We start from the raw sequence: 23,462 nt of genomic DNA, 5'->3' as shown, positions 1-23,462 counted from the left end.
TCCCTTTCTCCCTTATTCTAAGTAACTTTCTAGTTTCATTGGCTCCTAAACCAGCCTGGATTCCAACAGAAATTATTTAAAAGGTATTTCCTTCCCTCCCCCGGACACTTGACATTGCTTACAGCCAATCTGCTTCCTGTGGCTAGACTCTGAGCCGTTCCCTCTGGGACAGCCTCATCTTTCTCTGAGCAGTTCTTTACTGCCAAGGCATGTGGGACAGGTCACCATGGCACATAGATGGTATCCCGTCGCACAGCCATTTTTTCTCTTACCCTGGCTCTGCTTTTGCTCCTTACTAATACTCGTTCTTGTAATTTTCCATTGCCCTAGACAGCTCTAACGGCATTATCTCTTGTAAGGACTCTGAGTCCTTGCTTCCCATCTACTATGTGGTGCCTAGGGGTCAAATGCAGCTTCTGAGGCTTAACAGCAGCTTCTTTTACCTACCACGGGGAGAGCCCAGACTGCTCTGGAAATCATGATGAAGGCAAGCTCCAGCCAGGCTGGGGCAGCACCAGAGCGGACGGCCCAGGGCGCTGTGTGTGACCCTAGCCTCAGAGCAGGACTGGAACTTACATTCACGTGGTGCATTCTTCCCATGGCCAGGATTACATACCTGTGAGCTCCACAATAAGAAGCTCTATCTTCCATCACCTGAACATAGGAAGATACTCCTTCCCCTGCCTCGGTTGGCCCAGTGACCTGACCTGCACATGGTACTCTACCTCCCATCCATTTGCCCCCTTCCAGTGTACTTTATTAAAAAAAAAAAAATTCTAGTTTAGAAAAAGAAATGCTTATGGTATTTTTAAAAGGTAAGTTAACAGTATAAAAAATGAACAGATTTATTTTTATTAAAAAGACATTTATAAATTAAAAAAAAGCATTTAGAAAGAATGAGGAGTTCAAAGTACATGGCAGATTGAACAGCGTTAATAGTCAAACTGTATTAGATAAGTAACAGTTAAACCTGAAGCATTAATGTAAAATGTGACACAGAAAGATAAAATTATGCCTGTTCGCTGAACAGTTTTTCCTTCGCTGGGGTGTTGCTGGAAGGTTATAGAATACTCTGGAGTCTGAGTCTGCTGGAAGGAAGTCAAAGGGGGTACTGGGACCCTGGCCTCTGCTGGCTGTTCTCTGGCTTCCTGGGGTGCTCCTTCCTGCCTCACACAGGCCCAAAGCGTCAGAGCCTATCTAGGTTGGTCTGAAACCTCTGAGGCTGTAAGCCAAAATAAAACCTCCTCTTTCTCAGTTGATTGCTTCTGGGTATTTGTTGAGAGAAAGGTCACTAACACTGATGGAAAAATGTGAAATTACCTAAGAATTAGGAAGATAGTAGGTGACAGTCAAAAACTGATTTCTAGAAATAGTAAACTAAAGGAAAAGGGTAAGTTAACTTTTGAAAGAACAATGGTTATGCTTTTTCTCCCCAGAACTGAAAAATGTATAATTTCTCAACACGAAGCAAATACCCCAGATGTTAAATAGGCTAAATAACAACAAATCTATTTCTTTATACCCTATAGGAATATTTCAGAATGGCAAAGGCAAACTAGACATACATAATTAGAAGACAGAGGCAACTCAGACCATTATACCCAGCAAAACTATCTATCATAGTCTAAAGAACAAAAAAACATACAAACAAACAAAACAAAACAAACAACCAAGCAAACAAAAGCAGACAGACTGAAGATGACCACAGATCCAGCTTTTTGGAGGATATTGGAAGGGGTATTTCTGACTGAAGAGAAAGATAAGCACACTCAAGAAGCTACAAGAGAAAATTAAACAATACCAGGATAGTTAATCAAAAGGCACAGAAGACACCACAAAACCAATAAAATAACATGAACTAATATATTTATTTGAATATTGATGGTCTCAACTCTCCAATAAGGAGACAGATTAGCAATTGGATTAGAAAATATGACCACAATTTTTTTTTTTTCTGTCTACAAGAAACACACCTTACCATCAAAGACAGGCACTACCTTGAATGGAAAAGGGTATTTCAAGCAAATGGAACTAGGAAACAAGCAGGCATAGCTATTCTAAGATGTGGCATAATAGACTTTAAACAAAAATTAATCAGAAGAGATAAAGAAGGTTGCTTCATAACTCAGGGGAACAATCCATCAAGATTACAATTCTAAGTATATAGACACCAAACACAGGTGCACCTAGTTTCATAAAACAAATATGCTAGATGTTAAGTCATAGTTTAACCCCAACACAGTAATATTGGGTGACTTCCAATTCCTCACTCCTAAGAAAGAGACAAGTCATCTGGACAAAAAAATAAACATTGGATGATACCATAATACAAATAGACCTAACAGACACTTACTGACTCAAATGCTAAAGAATACATACTTGTCTCAGCAGCCCATGGAACTTTATCCAAAATAGATAGTATATTATGACACAAAGCAAGCCTCAACAAATATAAGACAACTGAAATAACATCTTATAGTTTATTTGACCACAATGCAATAAAGCTAGACATCAATAGCAACAGAAACAGCATAAGCATACAAACACATGGAGACAGAACAGCACACTGTTGAACTGCTGAACTGTGAATGGAACACTAAAGCAATGAAGAAGGAAGAAATTCTATCCTAGCAGAGAATGAAAAATAAAGACAATATATATAAAAAAAAATCTATGGTATAACAACAAAGTGGAAAATGAAAAGGAAAGTTTATAGCTCTCAGAACCCGTAGAAAAACAAGCAAACAAAACATAGAGAACTTAAAGGTAGGTCTGCCTGCTATTCCACAGAGCATTACCTCTGACCAAGGAGCTTCACAGTCCAAGTGGCACAGCAGGAGCTGTGGAGGTCACAGTTTGCTAGCTGGCTCATAAATTCATGCTTAGCTACTTTTCTTGTACAGTACAGGAACCACCTGTCCAAGGATAGTATCACCCACTGTGGGCTGGGTTCTCCTACATCAATTAACAATCAAGACAATCCCCACAGACCAGTAGGAGCTAGGAAATCTTCCCACTAAAACTCCCTCATCAGGTGAGTCGAGATTGTGTCAAGTGGTGGTTAATGCTAACTAAGGCACACGGGTGGATAAAGCTGATCCCAGAAGCCATGAGTTACAAAATGAAAAACTCAGTGCCAAGTATGGGACACCTAGCTGGGAACTGTTGGCCATCAAGGCCCCAGAGGTCCCCAAATTATACAAGTTGTGGCTATTGCCCTTAGATGTCTACAAGAACTGGATGGGAAAATCCTATTGTTGAAGTTGCAACATACCTTGGTTGCAGAAGACATAGAAATTGTGTTGCAACAGACCCAAGGCTTTCTCCCTGCTGGCTAGCCTTCATGGTGCCAGGGGCTGCCATGCTCTGTAACCGGGGGAGGAGAGTCAGCAGTGGTCTTCCCTCACTTTACATTTTACATGCTACAACGCCAACTTGCCAGGCAAGAGGTACTTACTGGTACAACTGTGGCATGACCACTATGGGGCTAAGCAACTGATATTTATGATTGGATCTGAGACCCACCCCGTATGGAGGGAGTTCATGCCGAGACCGTGGACCTAGCTAAAGGCCCACACTCAGGGATGTCACAGGCGTTAGGAGTGAACCTACCACCTTTGCTTGGCTAAAAAGACAGGTCAAACTAATGATAACCATGGTCTAGTGCTATCCTCAACTTTAATCAAAGAAATTTCTCTTTGTAGCAGACAGCAGTTAGGGCAGAGACTCAAGGCTGGTCAAGGTGCTAGAACAAATGAGAGCTGGGTGCTCAGCATTAAATGGCATACCAACATTAGTCCCTCCAAAGCTCATGGAATACCACAGAGAAGGGGACAACAACAACAAAAGTGCCAAATTGTAGGGAAGAGGGCTGCTTTATGGGCAGAGTGTGGCCATGGCATTCAAACTCACAATAAGTGAGGCATCATGGCATAGCGCTCACTCAAGACTAAGCCAGTAAATGTTCGGTCATGACTAGGAAGAGTCATGGGGCCCTGGCCCACCCAGGGATCTAACGGCAGTGGAGGGCTGCTACAGAAGTCATTGTTTTCACTGAAAACAGCGTCGGGTAAGTTACCTATGTTTGAATAGATAGCTTCACACCCAGGCCCATATGAACGGCCCTTGTTAGAACCCATGGGTCCTAAAGCAAAAACAAAAATAAACCAAGACATGAGAGTTAGAAGGTGGGCTGTGGTGGAGGAGGGGTTGGGTTTTGGTGGAACGAGGGGCAGGTGGGGGGAGAAGACAGGGTGAAGAATTAATCCCCAAGTCTGAAAACACTTTTGAAAGAAGGTACAAGCTTTCTCCCTGTATGAAAGCATTTTGTGACATCATATTAATCAAGAAATAGAGGTCAGATTGGAGGGCGTGGCACTTCCTGGACGAAGCAGAAGCAGGCCCCTCCACTGTGCAATCAAACAGGTGAGAAGACATCTGTGGTCAGCCTGGTTTTGCCCCACCGTCAGACCGAACCCTCAGCTGTCCTTCCTGTAGCCTCTACACAAATCAGAAAGCACATCCAATGGTGTCTGTGTGCTGTAGATAGCTTCCTGGCAAAAGAGCAAGAAACTGGGGATAACACAGCAGAGCCTTTGACAGTCGTTTGAAGGAAAAACAAAACAAAAAAACAGAAATTGAGATTTACCCAGGAAGAGTAGGAAGACACTTCAGGGGAAGCCAGTCATGGTGACCTTGAATGGCTCTTGGGAGGTAGACACTTCAGAAAACCAGGATGAGCCATTTCCCACAAAGAGAATCAGGCCTAGAGGGCAGCTGTGCTCATTATTCTCCTTGGAAGGCAGAAGCAGCAGCCTTTTCATTTTCTCCACTGCCACTCCCTTCTCTCTAAATACCCAGAAGAAATTCCACTGCCATGATCCTCTCCCCGGGGCTGAAAAATAGCATTCAGTGAGCCAGATTAGGGCAAAAGCTCAGTTTATTTTGGTCATGAATATGAAATGGGATTTAAGACAGATAGAGTGCTTGTTAATTCTTTCTATTAGTGGAGCAATTCATAACAGCAAAGAAAAGGCCATCCCAGAGCACACAGGGACATCCTTAGTCCTTTCTCCTGGGAAAAAACTGATACTCATTATTTCTCAAGCTCCCCCTTCCTTCTCCCTCACCCTCTTCCTCCTCCTCTTCACCCAAGGAAACCAGGCTGCCCTCGGCTTGTGAACACACAGCTCCCACCAATCCCAACAGGAACTGTGAGTGCGGCAGGGCTCAGCCAGAGTGTGACCCGTGTCTTGTGAACCAGTGCTACGCCATAGGAATGGAATTTACAGTTAACAGAAGGAGGCCTGTGTTCCAGCCATCTGCTCAGGAACCCCATCACAGCACCAGTTGTTTTTTAGCAAAGTCCTCACTTGTGGCCCAGCCACCCATCCATTTGTGCTACTACATAAGAGACAAAAGCCCTCTTCCTCAGCATCCTGCACTATGGGGGCTGTTTTGCTCTTTTTAGGCTTATGAAGTCAGAGGACCACAGCAGAAGTGGAGCCACAGAGCTCAGGACCAGAGGATGCATGAAGCTGGCCCACTGGGGCAAGCAGCTCCCTCCTGCTTTCTCACGGTCTCAGGATGTGTGAAGCACAACACAGGTGATGTGGCAGCCAACAGGAGAAGAACAGGGATGGGAGAATATGTGAAAAATATTCAAAGAGGTCATAAAGGCCAAATCCATCCTTTATTCTGATTTGAGTTGCTTCACTCTTGGGCTGTCTCTCCATCCAGGCTAACCTACTAGCTTCAGTTTACTCGGGTACAAGGATTTCAGAAGGTGACTGAATGATACGGGTGCTTGGTTATCCATTCATTCAGCATTCATTCAGGCAACAGCTCTCATGCTTGGCCCTGGCACAGTCTAGGAAGAGAACGAAGCAGGAAACAGCTGTACTGGAAACAGGTAGCAGCTGTACTAGACCAGTGTTGGTGAGGTAGGGCACAGAGGCAATTGTCGTGGGGAGGGGGATATTCTTGAAACTGGGTCTTAAAATTAAGCATGGATGATGGATTGGTGATGGCTTGTCTGACCCATTAGTATGTTTCTACTCATCAAAATCCCTTCAGAAAAAAATTGGCATCACCACAAATGTATGACACTAATCTATTTTTTTAGAGATTCTCATTTCAAAGAAAATGAAACAATGATTCCAAAAATTATGCCCCATTTTGCTGAAATTAATGTCATCTTGCATGTTTTTGATTGTTCAAAAGATCTTGATCATAAAAAGTGATAAATACATCCTATAGACAATTTGGGGGTAGACAGAAATGAAATTAAATGAAAATGAACAGTAATCCAGTTTCCAGAAGACAAATTATATTTTGGTATTTTCTGTTCGCTTGTTTTTTGTTAATAGATGCCTGTTTTGGTTCCTTCTGTATAAAATTAAGTCTCATAGACATCATTTAATAGCCTTGCTTTTTTTTTTCCCACTTAACATTTTCTTCTAGGCAATTCCCACATTCTGTTTTTTTCTTTTATTAGGTTTCCCCTCCCTCTACTCCACCCAGTTCCTTCCTACCTCCCCTCCCATCTAGATTCACCAGATTTCTGTTTCTTATTAGAAAACAAACAGGCTCCTAAGGGATAATAATAAAAAAATGAGATAAAACGGAACAAAAACTAACACTTTGGAATAGGACAAAACAAACAGAGAGAAAAGACCCCAAGAAAAGGCATAAAAAAACATGTAGACTGTAGACGTGCAGAGATCCATTTGTTCACACATTCAAGGATCCCACAAAAACACTACACACGAAATCATAATATATACGCAAAGGACCTGTAGGATAAATAAGAGAGAAAAATAAAAATAAAAGTAAAACATAAGATTAAAAATACAAAAGCTCCACTGCAATATTATGAGAAAAGAACCCTCCAAAGATGCCACTGAGTCTGTTTTCTGTTGGCCTTCTAGTGCTGGGCATGCAGCCTGCCTTTCAGAGTAGTTTGTTTCCCCAGTGAGACCCCCTTTAAGAAAAGTAAGCTTTCATTTGCAAGTCCATTTCCCCTTTCAGCTCTAAGACCCCATCTGAGGCAGACCTGTGCATGCTGCTTTAGTCTGTGAGTTCATTTGTGCGTAGATCTTGATCCTTTAGAGGGCCTTGTTTTCTTGGTGTCTTCCGTTCCCTCCAGTTCTGGTTCTAACACTCTTTTCTTCCCCTCTCCTGAGGAGTTGCCTGAGCCTTGAGGGGAGGGTTGAACGTTCTCACATCTCTCACATTCTGCATATTGTCTGGTTGTGGGTCTCTCTATTTGTTCCCATCTGCAGCAAGAAGATTCTCTGATAATGGCTGAGCAAGGCACGATGTATGAGTTCAACAGAATGTCATTAGGAGTCAATTTATTAATATATTCTTTCAGTAGAATAGTACTATTTGTCTTTACCATAGGTCTCTAGGATATATCGTTTTAGGTTCTTGGTCACCCAAGTGGTGTTGGGTATAGTTTCCATCTGATGGAGTGGGCCTTAAGTCAAATCAGATATTGGTTGACAACTCCTACAAGCTTTGTGCCACCATTGGCCTAGCATATCCTGCAGGCAGGACACCATTGTAGAATGAAAGAGTTGTGGCTGGGTTAGTTTCTAAATTTCTCCTTGGGTAGCATGCAGAATACCTTCCTGTACCAAAAACTCTAGCATAGGGGTAAAGGCACTATGTCGGCACCAGCTCAACTTCTCCATATTCAATGAGTTGTATAGGTATTGTCTTCAGCAATGGGCCCTTGCTGTCAGTTGTGGAGAACAATGAATAGTCTTGGCAACATCCTGGATTGTTTGGGGATTGCCATGGGACCCAATTGGACAACCAAGTCGATGGAACCCAGTCCTGATACTGGAAGCTTCATTTGCTAACAGAGGATGTCCAGTTAGGGCTCTGGCTCCCCTATTGTTTGGTGATTTCATTTGGATTGCCTTTATAAATGTATATGGAAGCTTCTACCATATTAAGTTTCCATTCCACCACCCACCCCGAAAACCTTTAATTTTAGCTCTCTCTCCCCATATTCCCTCCCTTGTCCCCCTCTTGCCTCCCATTCTGCACTTGATCCTCCTGTTCCAGCCCCCTCATTCATCCATAACTATCTATTCTATTTCCCTTTCCTAGGGAGATCTATCTGCCCCACCTAGTCCCTCACTCTGTATCTAACCTCTGTGGTTCCACAGACTATAGCTCAGTTATCATTGACTTAACCGCTAATATCCACATATATATGGGACTAACTGGGTTACCTTCCTCAGGATGATTATTTTCTAGATCCATTCACTTGCCTGAAAATTCTTTCTTTCTCTCTCTTTCTTTCTTTCTTTCTTTCTTTCTTTCTTTCTTTTCTCTTTCTCTTTCTTTCTTTCTTTCTTTTTCTTTTCTTTCTTTCTTCTTTCTTTCTTTCTTTTTCTTTTCTTTCTTTTTCTTTCTTTCTTTCTTTCTTTTTCTTTTCTTTCTTTTTCTTTCTTTCTTTCTTTCTTTCTTTCTTTCTTTCTTTCTTTCTTTCCTTACAGCTGAGGAACACTCCATTGTGTAAATGTACCACATTTTCTTTATCCATTCTTCTGTTGAGGGGCATTTAGACTGTTTCCAATTTCTAGCTATTAGGAATGGAGCAGGGGTGGCCATGACTGAGAATGTGGCAGAATGAAACATCCTTTGTGTATATGCCCAGAAGTGGTGCAGCTGGACCTTGAGGTAGATTGAGTCTTCCTGAGGAATTGCCATACTTATTTCCATAGTGGCTGTCCAGGTTTGCACTCAGACCAGCAAGGGAGGAGTGCTCCCCTTACTCCAAATCCTCACCAGCAGGCACTGTCACTTGTTTCACTGATCTTAGCCATTCTGACAGGTACAGAATGAAACCTCAAAGCAGATTTGATCTGCATTTCCCTGATGACTAAGGATGTTGAACACTTCTATAAGTGTTTCTCAGCCACCTGAGTTACCTCTTTTGAGAATTCAATGTTTGGATCTAGACACCATTTTTAATTGGGTTATTCATTAATGAGAGGCATCTGGATATATCTGTGGAGGTGGGTTATAAAAAACAATTTTGGTGGAGACAGAAAACCAGACTGCTGGTAGGAGTGTGACAGCAGAGGACACCCCATGGAGAGTTCAGGGGGAAATGGGAATCTTTTGGTAGCTTGACGAGAGGCATTCCTTGTGACAGCCTGGTGAAGGATGAGGATGAGGTCTGTTCAGGCCCTGGTATATTATGGGAGGCCAACTTTAAGTGTAATAGAATAGTTTATCCTGTGAACGAAACTGCAACACAGCAGAGTAGCCAGGCCACAGCATGAATATTACTGGTTACTTTTAGCTCATTTATAGGGAGAATCAGTGGCAAGAGCAAGCAGGAAGGAAGGATTACTAGTAGAACATAGTGTTTTTCAAAGGAGTGCATGTAAAAGTGTGACCTTGCAGGGTTGGAGGGTACAGTTGCTAATACTGCTTAAAAAGAAACTATCCCATCAGAATCACCCTATTCCTTGCTCTGCAAGCTCCTTCTGGACAGATTAATGAATAGTCAACTTTAGACAATATCCCAGGAAGAACAGGTACTTGGCAAACCTCTGGTGAATGGATGGATGGATGGATGGATGGATGGATGTTCTACTTAATTCCAAATTTCCTCCAACCCAGTGAAATGAAATATTAAACATATTTGTAAAAGAAAAGAGGCCTTTTTTTTTCTAGATCACTTTAATTGATATTCAGTCTTCAGGCCAGTATTTATTTTTATGGTTATAACCACAAACCTTTCTGTGGAAGAAAGTAAATTAAATTTTAAGTGTGTGCCTAGATCAGCTCCATTTCATCTGTGTTTTCAAAACTGCTGAGGTTCCTGTAAAACTCCTGGGTAGAGCGAGTGCTTTGCATAGAGAGCAGCATGGCTATGGCTCTGAGCGATGGAGACCCATAACACAGCCATTAAAGAAAGCCTAAGTGCTTTGTTAGTGCTGGCTGCTGAGAAGGCTAAGATCAGACACATGTAAAGTGGTGCCATAAATCAAGCCTGCACCTCTATCACACTTTTAAAAGAGAAGTGCCAACATATCTGGAGAGCCATTATCTGGAATACCTTTCGGTGAATTATATAATCCTAAGGGCTCTGTGGTTTAATGGGAGAGCGATGTTTCCTGAGAACAGAAAGTTCATGTTGGCCTGTCCTCTACTTGACTCCAGGCGGTGTCTGAGTGCCTTGCTCTTAACACCACTTTTCATTGCTAATTGTCTTAACTTTCCAACTTGCTTTTTTTTTTTTTTTTTACTTTATTTACTTTTGTCCTTACTTACATATTTGTGGATATACTTTATCTCTCCCTCTATAGTTTTGGCTCCCTGCAAACAGAAGCCCATGTATTTTTCTACATTTACAACCTGAGCTGAATGGTTTTATGTCAACTTGACACAAGCTAAAGCTGGCGGAGAGGAGGGAACATGGGTTTGGAAAACGCCTTTGTAAGATTGGTCTGTAGGCAAAGCCTGTGGGTCATTTTCTTAAGGAGTGATTGAGGGGGAAGGCCTAGCCCATTGTGGGTGGTACCACCCCTGGGCTGGTGGTCCTAGGTTCTGTAAGAAAGCAGTCTGAGCAAGCCAGTAAGCAGCACTTTTCCATCAGCTCCTGCCTCCAGATTCCTGCCCTGTTTGAGTTCCTGTTCTGGCTTCCTTCAATGATGGACCACAGGGTAGAAGTACAAAGCAAATAAACCCTGTTCTCCCTAAGTTGCTTTCAGTCTCCGTGTTTCATCCCAGCAATAGTAACCCCGACTAAGACACATCCTTAACGAAACCAGCAGGATGGCAGCGCTATACATTGAGAATAAAGCTTCCAGTTTTAGGATGGGCATTTTCCTTCCCAGCCTGCATGTCTAACGAGCATCAGAAGAGGGAAGTCTGGTCATTGTGTCTCCTCGAGGACACAGGCCTAACGCTCCATCCTGACACCTCCTTCCCCAATCAAAACGACAGTGGGAAGGAAATGTGACAAGCCACATGGCTGGCTTTTAAAGCTTCTGTGAGTGTGAGATGCCATTTCATTGTGCTTGTGTCACTGGACAATGCAAGTCACATGGCTGTCTGTCAACAGAGAGAGGCAAATGCAAACCTAGCGTGGACATTCAAAGAGGAGCCAGGGACACAGGTGCATTGCATGGGTGGTTCGAACCTGCTCTCTGCTTGGCTCTGGGATCCGGCAATGGTTGATCATTAGCATCACTCAAAACCCCATGTAGAAAGTCTTGGTCACCAAGGGAGCATAGTTGGATGAGGTAGGCTCTTGTAAAAGGTACCTGAGTTACTGAGTGTACCCCAGGGATGTTTGTGACTCTGCCCAGCTGTTTTGCCAACGTTGAAGGTAACAGAGGTTGCTGGTTGAAAAATGAAGGAAGTGTTGCCAAAATGTATTTGTACTTCCAAATTTCAGCTTCTCTTCCAAAATCTGGAAAGAAAGCCCATCGAAAGATCATTTTAACTAAAGTACCTATGTGAATATCCACTATCACTGACTAACCCTCTGGTTTTCCATCCTGAACCGGTCAACAGTTCTGCCAATTACTTGAATGACTACAGATGTTGACACGTTAAAAACATTTGCAGACTACATGAACCTGGAACTGAGTTGCTGGAGTGAGTAATTTAGGTGATAGAATTATGATCCAAAGCTGGAGTCATGGGTCGGAATAATGGGTTCACTCTAAATGATCAATGTGTGGTATTTGGATCTAAAGACCAATTGCACAATCTTGGGATGGTAGAACTTCCAAAACAGCATGTATAAAAATTCTCCATGCTTCTCTGTCGACATGAAGCAACAGTGGGATGGAGCAGCCAAGCAAGCTAAGCAAATGTCAATCTGTCCCACATGAAAACACGCTACGGGGCATGGACTTTGTCCAGTGATGGGCAGGGGTATAAGCTCAGCTTGGAGTGTTACTCAAGGGATCTAGTCAGGAGAGCCTGCCCAGAGAAGAATGATGGGATTGTTAACAGAACAAGAACATTCAAGGAGCGGGTGAAGGAAGCATGTCAGCTTAAGTCGGAGGGCAGAGCACAGGCTGAGGAGATGTGGAATGGACAGTGTGGCGCGGTCTTCAGAGACCCAGAGCTACGGGTAGAAGGGAGAATAAGCTCTTGTTGAAGACAGGATGGGAGAAGGATGTAGGGACGCCGACTTTAACTCACAGAGCAGGAGAGAATCTGGTGAAAGTTAAGTCTCTCGGAGAGTTTGTCAAAAAGGGAGTGACTTATAAAACCTGGACTTACTAACGCCTTCCAAGATTCAGGGGATCTCCTAAGACTCAGGATTCCCAGTAATAAAGCCAGAACAACCGCAGGCAGACCTGTATAAATTATCTTTCTGATCAAAAATTCGTTTTAATTACCCCATTCTCTGACAGCTGCTATGATTTCTAAAAAGAAGGGAATGATTCCCCGCCCCCCCCCCACACACACACCCAGGAAAGTCACAGGCAAAGATACACTCCATAGACAGTGGGTTTTGGTTCCAATCCAGGCTAATTTAATCACACGAGACTTTAACTGCTCCTTGAGTAGTTGTTCCCCGTCTGTGTCTGATCTGGGAGGTCACTGCTGGTGGAGTCATTACCTCCGATTGTATCAAACAATCAGGTGAGCACTTCCCAGCAAGAGCAAAGCCATCCATTGACATCAGCAAGTATTTTAACAAAACAAAACGCTATACTTTTCTCAAGAAGTCACAATGGATGATTTCTGGATTGTTCAAATTGCTGTTCTAAGTGGCGGGGGTGGGGGGGTGGGGGGGAGGGTTGAGCCTGAGCGCCCGTCAGTCAAGTGCTCCTGTCATGGCGAGGTTTCATGTGGATTATGGGCAATCAAAGAACTCTTTGTGCTCAACGGGTCCTTTAGGAACTTGGTGACTTTCTTTTAATCACCCATTCTGGAATGAACTTATTAAATCAAACTGCAACCCTGTAGACCTGCTCCTCTGAGGCTCGGTGTTTGTGTGTTTAGAGCCAGGCCTTCACAGGGAGGCTTTGTCCTTTTGCACTCCTCCCGGGGGCGTGCCACCTTCTCATTCTAGTTGTTCAACCTCAGGGAAACCGTGAGATACTCCCTGGGCTTTGCCAACTTCCTGAAGCCTTTCCCATAACACAGTTGATAAAGCCATGTGAATAGAGTCCTTTGAGAAGAAAAGAGTAACTGGTTGCATAATCCAGCTTTCCATCATAAAAAAAAAAAAAAAAACAAGAGAAAGCTGGTGGGATGGCACAGTGGATAAGGGTGCTCATCCTCAAACCTCATCTCCAGGACCTCCACACTGGAAGGAGAGAAAAAAAACTCCTGTTAATTGTTCTCTCATTGCTATGATATGCACACACACATACACACACATAGACACACACACACACACACACGTAAACACACAGAGAAAGAGAGAGAGAGAGAGCACAAAATGAATTAATACAAAAAGTTTTTTAAAAATCTGCAAGATACTCAATTTATGGCCACGACTTACTTAGGCTCACGGTTTCAGAGCTTTTCAAGCCATGGAAGACTACAACTCACCCCTTAAGAAGACATACTTATGACTAGATCTAGAGCCTCCCTCACGGGGCTCACAGACATTTCCCTGGAACATGAGACTGAACTCTGACTATCCTGCAGCGCCATTCAAACTGATTTGCAAAGGAGGCCAGAAAGAAGCATTTTTAGCGCTTTAGATCAGTACTGATCTTTTCATCCTAAATCCCCATGAAACTTGTTATCAACCCAGTAGCAAATATTAGAAATTCACTCTTCAAGTTCAGAAGGGCTCACCAAAGATAAATAGCATGTATTCACAACCATAGGAGTAATCTTTACCGTCTGGCAAAATTCCTATCATACTTAAAACTCTCACGGGGCCAACGCGCCTTTTTCTGGGTTTGCATCTGAAATTGTCAAGGGATAAAGGTGGAGTCCCTCTTGGCAAACAGTCGCTCGCTTCTTCTGTCAGTATTTGGTTTTTCCTACATTCATGTTCTCACATCACTCGTAATGAAGGGATGCGAATTCATCTGATAGAAATGCTTACGTAGCAGATTACATCGCTGCTTACTCGTGGGTTCCCTGGGCATCTAATACCCGCCATTCTTTCCGAGTAATAGAGTTTATACTCAAGTTTGAAACTCCTGGCTTCAGTTGTTTCTCAAGCTACTCTTCTCCTAGTGGCTGAACTGGGGCCAAGCAGGCCCTGACCCCACCCCTAGCGAAGATGGGTTCTACTCAAGAGCATCTCAGATGCTCCAGCATGGCCTTTGCCACAGAACAGACCCTCGTTCACCTGGTGTCCAGCGCACTCCTATTCAGGTGGAGAGATCTCCACAGCCAATCTACCAATAGAACAGCTGAACAGTGGTAGACAGGCACAAGACCCAGAGCCTCGCTCTCCTACTCTTGGCATTGCCCATGAAGATCAGTGGGGCTTCACTGGTCAAAGAGCTCAGTGAAGCACTTGAGACTGAAGCTTCCAAATCAACTTCCTCCCTGGAGCTTACTCTGCCCCAGGAAATGCCTTTTTCTTCTGAACTAGACCTGCCTTATTCCTTGATGACCAGTTGCTGCCTTGGAGCCAGACTCAACTACTCTCCAAACCTGTGTCTACTAAGAAGGAAGAAACACAATCCACAGAGACCATAGTTGCCAGCCAGAACTCAAACAAGCCCTCCAGAGACCCCGAGACTCCCCAGGCTTCAACTTCTAAGCGCAGCAGATGGAAAGCAAAGAGCAAGGTACTAGGGAGGTCCCTTCTTGTCATCCTGCAGGATGACAACGCCCCTAGGACCTTGACACTACGATGGGGTAATGGGCCTTCTCCTCTAAGTGAAAATGTTAAGGACCTAAAGGAAGGAGTCATTCTTGGAACTGGAAGACTAGAGGAGGAGCATGGGAGCAAAACCAGGACCATGAAAAGGAAAACCAGATGTTTGCATTGGTAAAGCTAGGTTCATGTTGGGCTCACCCAGATCCTGGTGATATTATGTGCTCCTCTCCTCTTCTTCCCCAACGGCACCGAGGAAAGTCCTGCTTTCCAGTCCCTCCCAGCCTACCAACTCTGGTTCTTGGATGTTATTCTTTTATGTTTTTGAGTGTTTTCTTGTATACTAAAGGAGATGATTTTAAAAAGTAAGATTTATACTGCCTATCAGGAAACTCCTCTTCACACACACTTAGGGCATCACTAAGCTCAGATATGCTCATGCTGGTGTTCATTTACTTTCCCACCCCGCTGGATTCTCTCCGAAGCTGTCCTGTCAGAGATGTACACTGTGTACGGCCCTACACATCACCCTTCATGTAAACTGCAATTCACCTCAGGCCTCCAATTCCTTATCACATTATGAACCCTTCAATCAGTTGTTTTATTCAAACTTGTGTCAAAGAAAAATTATCCATGGGCAGCCAAACTGGTCTTTCTTTATTCCACTTAATTTGAAAGGCTTTATAAAATAATAACATGTATAATTCACAGTTATGAATTAACTGTGTTGGAAGAAACAGATGCCATACTGCTGTTTGGTTTGTAACATTTCCCCTTGTAGCTTCCTTAAGCTGACTGAAATAAACTGCTGACACCATCGTATCTTTTTCCTTGTTAAGAGTTTTGTCTGTCTTCCCTATATCATCCCCAATCACTTAAAGCAAGGGCACACTGCCTTTGACTTTTCATTCACCCTCAAACTCGCTGCAGGTTCTTTCTTTCTCTTGGACCCTAAAAAAAGAAAGTGGGAAGAGAGGAGTTCCAGTGTCTGGGGCGTTCTACGCAACTGTGCTGCTCCTTCTGCATGTCCCCCTCATCTTCCTCCTCCTTTTCCTCTTTCTTATCTCCTTCTTCCTTCTCCTTCTTCGTTCACCTGGCATCCAGCACACTCCTATTCAGGTGGAGAGATCTCCACAGCCAATCTACCAACAGAACAGATCTTTCTCCTGCTCTTTCTCTTCCTGCTCCTACTCTTCCTCCTTCTCCCCTTCTTCATCCTGTTTTCTCCTCCTGCTCCCTTTCTTCCTCCTGCTCCTCTGCCTTCTCCTGTTCCCTTCCTCCTCCTGTTTCTCCTCTTTCTCTTCCCCTTTCTCCTGCTGCTCCTCCTCCTGTTCCTTCCTCTTCTTCCCTGCTCCCCTTCTTCCTCCTTCTCCTCCTCTTTCATCTTCTTAGTTCTCAGAGACTGCGCAAAGCTAAGCATCTAATATTATTATATATTTAACTATCTCTGCCTCTGGTTTTGTGTGTGTGTGTGTGTGTGTGTGTGTGTTGTACATGCACATATCTGTAAAACATAACAGAAAATGCAGCATTGAGAAGAGACTAATGTTTCAGTAGGGCTAGATGGCCAGTGAGTAGCTAGTATGATTCTTTAACAAACTCATACTGCTGTGAAAGTGCTAATTTTTTACTACAATCTAAGATAGCTGTGCTGTTAACTGAGCTTGTGATTTTCAGTTAGATTCTTATAGCCAAATCATTAAAAGTAATCATTATCACACCTCTAGATACCTGAAAATTATCAATTTAACTCTAGAGATGCTTTCTTCCAGATTTTGCTCCCAACAAGAGAATTGTTTTGTCCACAGAAGGTTTACAAAGTGCCCCGCCTTCACAACAATACCCACTTGTTCATAGTTTCACTTCCCATGATTTTAGCTACCCGCAGTCAATGAGGCCTGAAAAATATTAAATAGAAAATTCTAGAAATAAACAGTCCCTATGTTTCAAATGACATGATGAAATCTCGTGCCATCTTCCTCAGGTTGTGAGTCTTTGTCCACTGTGTCCATTCTGCACGTAGTGCCTGCCTACTGCTTGCTTAGCAGTTAACTCTGCTAGCAGAACAATTGCTATGGTAGCCCGGTGCTTGTGTTCAGTCATCCGTGTGCAGTCAAGAGCCTGATGCTGCAAAACGTCATCATATCTTGTGGGCATTGTATCATTTCACATCCTCACAAGAAGAGTGAGTACAGTATCATAAGAGAACAGAGGATTTGGAATGAGAGGGGGAGACAGTATATTCCAATAATTATTATTAGAATATTACCATAACTATCCACTCTTGTCATTAACCTCTTACCGTGGCTAATTTATAAATTAACTTATAACAGCTACATGTGTACAGGAAAAAGCATCGTTTGATTCTATCATCTGCCAGTTGAGGCAAGTTTAATTCTATCTGCCAGTTGAGGCAATTGGGCTGTCTTCTCTGAAGATGAAGAGAGATTATGAATTCTTCAACTATCAATTTTGCTGCTGTTTCCCATCAGGTAAACATATAAATCAACTTTCGACACAATCAAGATATGTTTTTCTTGGTGAGACCTAAACACCCAGTCAGTCCTCTATTGCAAGTGTTTGTCTTCTCCTGGAAGCTGCTTAGCTTCCTACTACTCAACTATAATAACTTGTAGCAGTGTTGAGTCTAAGCATCGTGTATTTATTCACTGATTGGTTAACAAATCTTTATTAAATAACTGTGAGCTTGAAACCGTGGTTTTATTTCTAGAGAAAATCAGTACTACCTGGCAAGAATACCAAAAGTATATATTTATTGCATTTTTAGACATTTACTGTAAAACAATAATTACAGATGTGGAGAGAGATTGTTCACTGCCATGTTGGGAGAAAGAAAATTAATGCGGCCCAAATTTGCTTCAGAGGAGAAAGAATTGAGATAATTGTGGTCCATCCTTAGAATGGGATGCTTTTCAGCCTTTGAGAACACTGTTCTCGAAGTGTACTTAAGAATATAGGATTTCTTGTAATATGCTTATCCTATACTATATGGCCAAAGTCCACTTTTAAGTGAGTACATACCATGTATGTCTTTCTGGGTCTGGGTTACCTCATTCAGGATGATCTTTCCTAGTTCCATCCATTTGGATGCAAATGTCATGATTTCTTTGTTTTTCATAGCTGAGTAATGCTCCATAGTATAAATGTGCCAGTTTCTTTATCTACTCTTTAGTTGAGGGGCATCTAGGTTGTTTCTGGATTCTGGCTATTATGAATAAAGCTGCTATGAACATAGTTGAGCAAGTGTCCTTGCTGTATGGTGAAGCATCTTTTGGGTATATGCCCAGGAGTGGTATAGCTGAATGTTGAGGTAGCACTACTCCCAGTTTTCTGAGAAAGCACCAGATTGATTTCCAATGTGGTTGTGCAAGTTTACACTCCCACTTGCAATGGAGGAGTGTTCCCCTTTCTCCACACCCTTGCCAGTATATGCTGTCACTTGAGATTTTGATCTTAGCCACTCTGACCAGTATGAGATGGAATCTCAGAGTTGTTTTGATTTGCATCTCCCTGATGACTAAGGAAGTTGAACATTTCTTTAAGGGCTTCTCAGCCATTCGAGATTCCTCCATTGGGAACTCTCTGTTTAGTTCTCTGCCCCATTTTTAATTGGGTTATTTTGTTTATTGATGTTTGATTTCTTGAGTTCATTATATATTTTGGGTGTTAGCCCTTTGTTGGATATCGGATTGGTGAAGATCTTTTCCTAGTCTGTAGATGGGATGAGCATACTATAAGGCACAGAATCAAAGAAGATAAGTAACACGGAGGATCCAAGGGACGATGTATACATCTCACTCAGAAGGGGAGATAGAATAGAGGGAGGTGATGGCTGACGAGAGGGAAATGGGTAGGAGAGGGGGTACAGAGAGTCAAGAGGGTGGAGAACAAACCTGGGGAGAGCAAGGGCAAGAGGACAGAAGGCGTGTAGAGAAAAGAGAAACTGAGGGTGGGGGCATTTCACCCCAGAATCCCCCAGTGGCCACACCTTAGAGAATCCCAGATGAATCCCCTACCAGATAACATACAACCATCACACTCTCCTAAGAACCAGAGAGGGCAAAAGGAACCAAGGAACAAAACGCCCACTCAACAAAGACAAAACCAAATATTAGCACTTAGAATTGCAATCATCCCAAATCCAAATGCCTAGACATCAGCATAAAAACACAGTCAATAACAGTCAGGGCAATATGTCCCCACCAGAGCCCAGCGACCCTACTACAGTTAGTCCTGAGGATGGCAACTTAGCTGAAGCACAAGACAAAGACCTCTATGAATATGTAGAGGTCCTTAAAGAAGAAATGAATAAACCCTTTAAAGAAATCTATGAATATACAACCAGTGAAAGAAAATAAATAAAACAGTTCAAGACCTGAAAGTGGAATTAGAATCAATAAAAAAGACCCAAACTGAGGGTCCAGACCCAATCTGGAAATAAAACATTTAGAAATTTGATAGGAACCTCAGACACAAGCCTCACCAAAATAATACAAGAGATGGAAGAGATAATCTCAGGCATTAAAAACACAATAGAAGAAATGGATACCTCAGTCAAAGAAAATGTTAACCCTAAAAATAAAAAATTATGGCACAAAATGTCCAGGAATTTGGGTCACTATGAATAGAATAATAAGGATGATAATAATAGGAATAAGGAAAGAGAAGAAACCCTGGTCAAAGGCACAGAAAATATTTTCAACAAAATCATAGAAGAAAAACTTCTTAACCTAAAAAAGGAGATGCCTTCAAGGTACAAGAAACAGAGAACACCAAACAGACTAGGAGAGAAAAGAAAGTTCTTTCAGCAAATAATAATTGAAACACCAAACATATAGAACAAAGAAAAATATTAAAAGCTGCAAGGGAAAAAGACCAAGTAACATATAAGGGCAGACCTATCAGAATAGCACCTGATTTCTCCATGGAGATTCTAAAAGCCAGAAAGGCCTGGACAGATGTGTTGCGGACTCTAAGAGACTACATATGTCAGCCCAGACTACTATACCTAGCAAAACTTTCAATCATAATATTGGAGAAAGTAAGCTATTCCAGGATAAAGCCAATTTAAGCAATATCTATCTATAAACCCAGCCCTACAGAAGGTGCTAGAAGGAAAACCCCAACCTGAAAAAGTTAACCATGCTTAAGAAAACACAAGGAATAGATAATTCCAGACCAGCAAAAGAAGGGAAACATGCCTGTGTGCACATATACCACCATCACCACCACCAACAATAACAAATAACAAGAATCAACAAATACTGCGATGTATAACTTTCAACATCAATGGTCTCAACTCCCCAGTCAAGACACAGACTAACAAAATGGACGCAAAAACAGGATCTATCCTTCTGTACCCAAGAAACCCACCTTAATATCTAGGATAAATATTATCTCAGGGTAAAAGGGTAGAAAAAGACATTCCAAGAAAATGGACCTCAGAAGAAACCTGGTGCAGCCATTTTAATATCTGACAAAACAGACCTCAAGCCAAAAATACTCAGAAGAGAAAGGGAAGGAAACTACACACTTATCAAGGAAAAAAGTCCACCAAAGGACATTGCAGTTCTTAACATCCATGCGCCAAATGCAAGGGTGCCCAAATTAATAAAAGAAACAATACCATAGCTTAAATCACCTTTGACCCTTACACAGTGAAATTGGGGGACTTCAATACTCGACTCTCATCAATATACAGATGGTCCAAACAAGTTAAATGGAGAAATGTTGGAGCTAACAGACGCGGTAAACAAAACGGACCTAACAGCTCTTTACAGAACATGTCCCCCAAACAGGAAAGCACCTTCCTCTCAGCACCTCGTGGCCTTTTCTCCAAAACTCACGATATGCTTGGACACAAAGCAAGTGTCCACGTGTATCAGCAGACACACAGAGATGGAAACAACACTCTGCACCCTGTCAGAACACCATGGATTGAGCTGGATCTCCACAACAGAAACAACAGAAATATTGCAAATTCATGGAAACTGAACAAATTACTACTGAATGAAAAAATGGACCAAGGCAGAAATTAAGAAAAAAAAAAAACTTACTGGAATTAAATGAAAATGAATACACAACACACCCAAACTTATGGAACACAGTGAAGGTTGTTCTAAGGGGCAAGTTCATAGCACTAAATACTTACATTAAAAAAAAAAAGGTGAAATCTCATACTAGTAATTTAACAAGATACTTGAAAGCTCTAGAACAAAAAGAAGAAATGACTCTCAAAAAGAGTAAACACCAAGAAATAGACTCAGGTCTGACATTAATAAATTAGAAACAAAAAATACAATACAAAGAATCAATAAAACACAGTTTGTTTCTTGAGAAAAAAATCAGTAAGACTGACAAATTCTTATTCAAATTAACCAAAAGGTGAAGAGAAAATATCCAAATGAACTAAATTAGAGATGAAGAGGGACATAATAACAGACACTGAAGGAATGTAGAGTCATAAAGACATACCTTAGCCTGTACTCCACCAAATTGGAAATGTTTTTTTCTTGATTGGTACTTTTTGTCAAATTTCAATCAAGATCAGATAAGCAACTAAAATAGAAGTTGTCATTAAAAGTCACCAACCAAAAAGAGCCCACGGCTAGATGGTTTTAGTGCAGAATCCTACCAGACTTTCAAAGAAAAGTTAATGCCAATATTCCTCAAATTATCCCATAAAATGGAAACAAACAAAACATTGCCCAGTTTGTTTTACAAGGCCACAAACAAAACATTGCCCAGTTTGTTTTACAAGTTACCCTGATACCCAAACCACATAACGATCCAACAAAGAAAGATAATTACAGACCAATTACCCTTATGAACATAGATGTAAATTTTTCTAATAAAATACTTGCTTACAAACCAATTCCAAGAACACACCAAAAAGATTATCTACCATGATCAAGTAGGCTTTATCCCAGAGATGGAGGGATGGTTCAACATATGCAAATTGATAAATGTAATCCACCATCTAAACAAACTGAAAGAGGCATTTTACCTGGATAGTTTTACAGAGACAAGTTGAAGAGAGAACAAGCTAGACACAGGTGAAGACAGAACAAACCAGAGAATGAGAAGGAGCCAAAAGATTAGAACATATTGCCAAAGTTAGTATGAGGTCAAGTACGGCAATTCAGCCAGAGGCTGAGAGAGAAGCCAGTTTGAATCAGTCAGCTTGGAGAGGAGTTTGGGCCAGTACATCTGAGTTGAACCAGACAGCAAGAGTTCAGAAAGAGCTATAAAGGGTGAGCTTATTCAGCAATAAAGTCTCAGAAGTTGAAAACATTCTAAGCCTAGATTTGATTGTACGGAGGCCAGAGGCTTCCAGGACTAGACCTAGGTTAGCAGATGGAGGCAGTAAGCCTCAGAGATGACAATTAGATCTGGCAAATAAAAGTTACTTTTATCCTTCCTCCTGCAAGAGATGGGAACAAATACAGAGACCCACAGCCAGATATTAAGCACAGTGAGTGATCTTGGAATACTCAGCCCTAAATGAGATGTCTTTATCAAATCCCTGCTGTCAGGGCTCAGAGAAACCCTCCGACGAGGAGCTGAAGAGTGTAAGAGCAAGAGGAGATAGTGGACATTAAGAAAACAAGGCCTAAGTCAACACGATCAAAGCTCATATGAACTAACAGACTGAAGCAGCCTGCACAGGGCCCCTGGGTCTAGACCAGGTCCTCTGCATGTTACAGCTTCCAGTTGAGTGTTTTTATGGGATTCCTAAGTGTGCAAATGAGTGGCCTCTGATTCTTTTGCCGTCTCTTGGCCTCTTTTCCTTCCATTTCTTTGTCTAATCCAATTCAGAGATGATAGTTTTTGTTTTGCTTTGTTATTATATTTTATTTTGTTATGTTTTACTATTACACTTTAGTATACTTTTGTATTCTAATGAGACAGAAAAGGAGCTGATGTGGATGGGAGGGGAGGATGGAAAAAAACTGGGAGGAATAGAGGGAGAACCATAATCAGGATATATTATGTATAAAAAAATCCATTTTCAATTAAAGGACAAAAATTGGCTTATTTGCTTACAGATTTTAAAGCTAAAGATTCAAAAAGCTTGGTGTTGGCTCTGGAGAGTGCACCTCCGACTTCATCACTCCATGACCATCGCCACGATGGCAGAGGCAAGCCTAAAAGGGAGGGATCACACAGTAAGTTAAAAAGCCAGAAAGTGGGGAAGGGCGGGTGTGCCTCACCTCTAAAATCAAGCTTTAAATGCTGAACTTTAAGGAGTGAATCACATCTAAACCATAGCAAAGGGTAATTTAAAAAGCTGTTAAAGGGGCTGGAGAGGTGGCAGGGTGGTAAACAGGCCAACCTGCTTTTGCAGAGACCCATGTCGGGCAGCCCACAACTAACTCCCTGTACCTGTAGCTCCAGCTTCAAAAGACCCTGTGTTTAGTTCTTTGTCAACTTTACATAAGCTAGAGTTATCTGGAAAGGGAAAACCTCAACTGGAAAAAAAAATTCTCCATCAGATTGGCTTGTAAGAAATTTGTGGAACATTTTATTGATTGATTGATGGATGGGGGCCCAGGCCACTGTGGCTGGTACCATTTCTGGGCAGGTAGTCAGAGTTTTTGTTTGTTTTTGTTTTTTTTAAAGCAGGCTGAGCAAGCCAATAAGCAGCACTCCT

General features: G+C 42.1%; 1 long non-coding RNA gene and 1 pseudogene across 4 annotated transcripts in view; one reads left to right on the top strand and one right to left on the bottom strand.

Annotated features, from left to right (window-relative positions):
• Positions 1 to 23,462, bottom strand: part of LOC132655246 (uncharacterized) — an 86,558-nt gene that overhangs the window by 28,881 nt on the left and 34,215 nt on the right. The gene's annotated exons all lie outside the window — the stretch shown is intronic.
• LOC132655063 (cell division cycle-associated protein 3-like) lies at positions 11,870 to 15,578 on the top strand (annotated as a pseudogene).

The sequence above is a fragment of the Meriones unguiculatus genome, chromosome 7, assembly GCF_030254825.1.
Source record: "Meriones unguiculatus strain TT.TT164.6M chromosome 7, Bangor_MerUng_6.1, whole genome shotgun sequence".
Classification (NCBI taxonomy): Eukaryota; Metazoa; Chordata; class Mammalia; order Rodentia; family Muridae; genus Meriones; species Meriones unguiculatus.
This window is presented reverse-complemented; position numbering and strand designations above follow the sequence as displayed.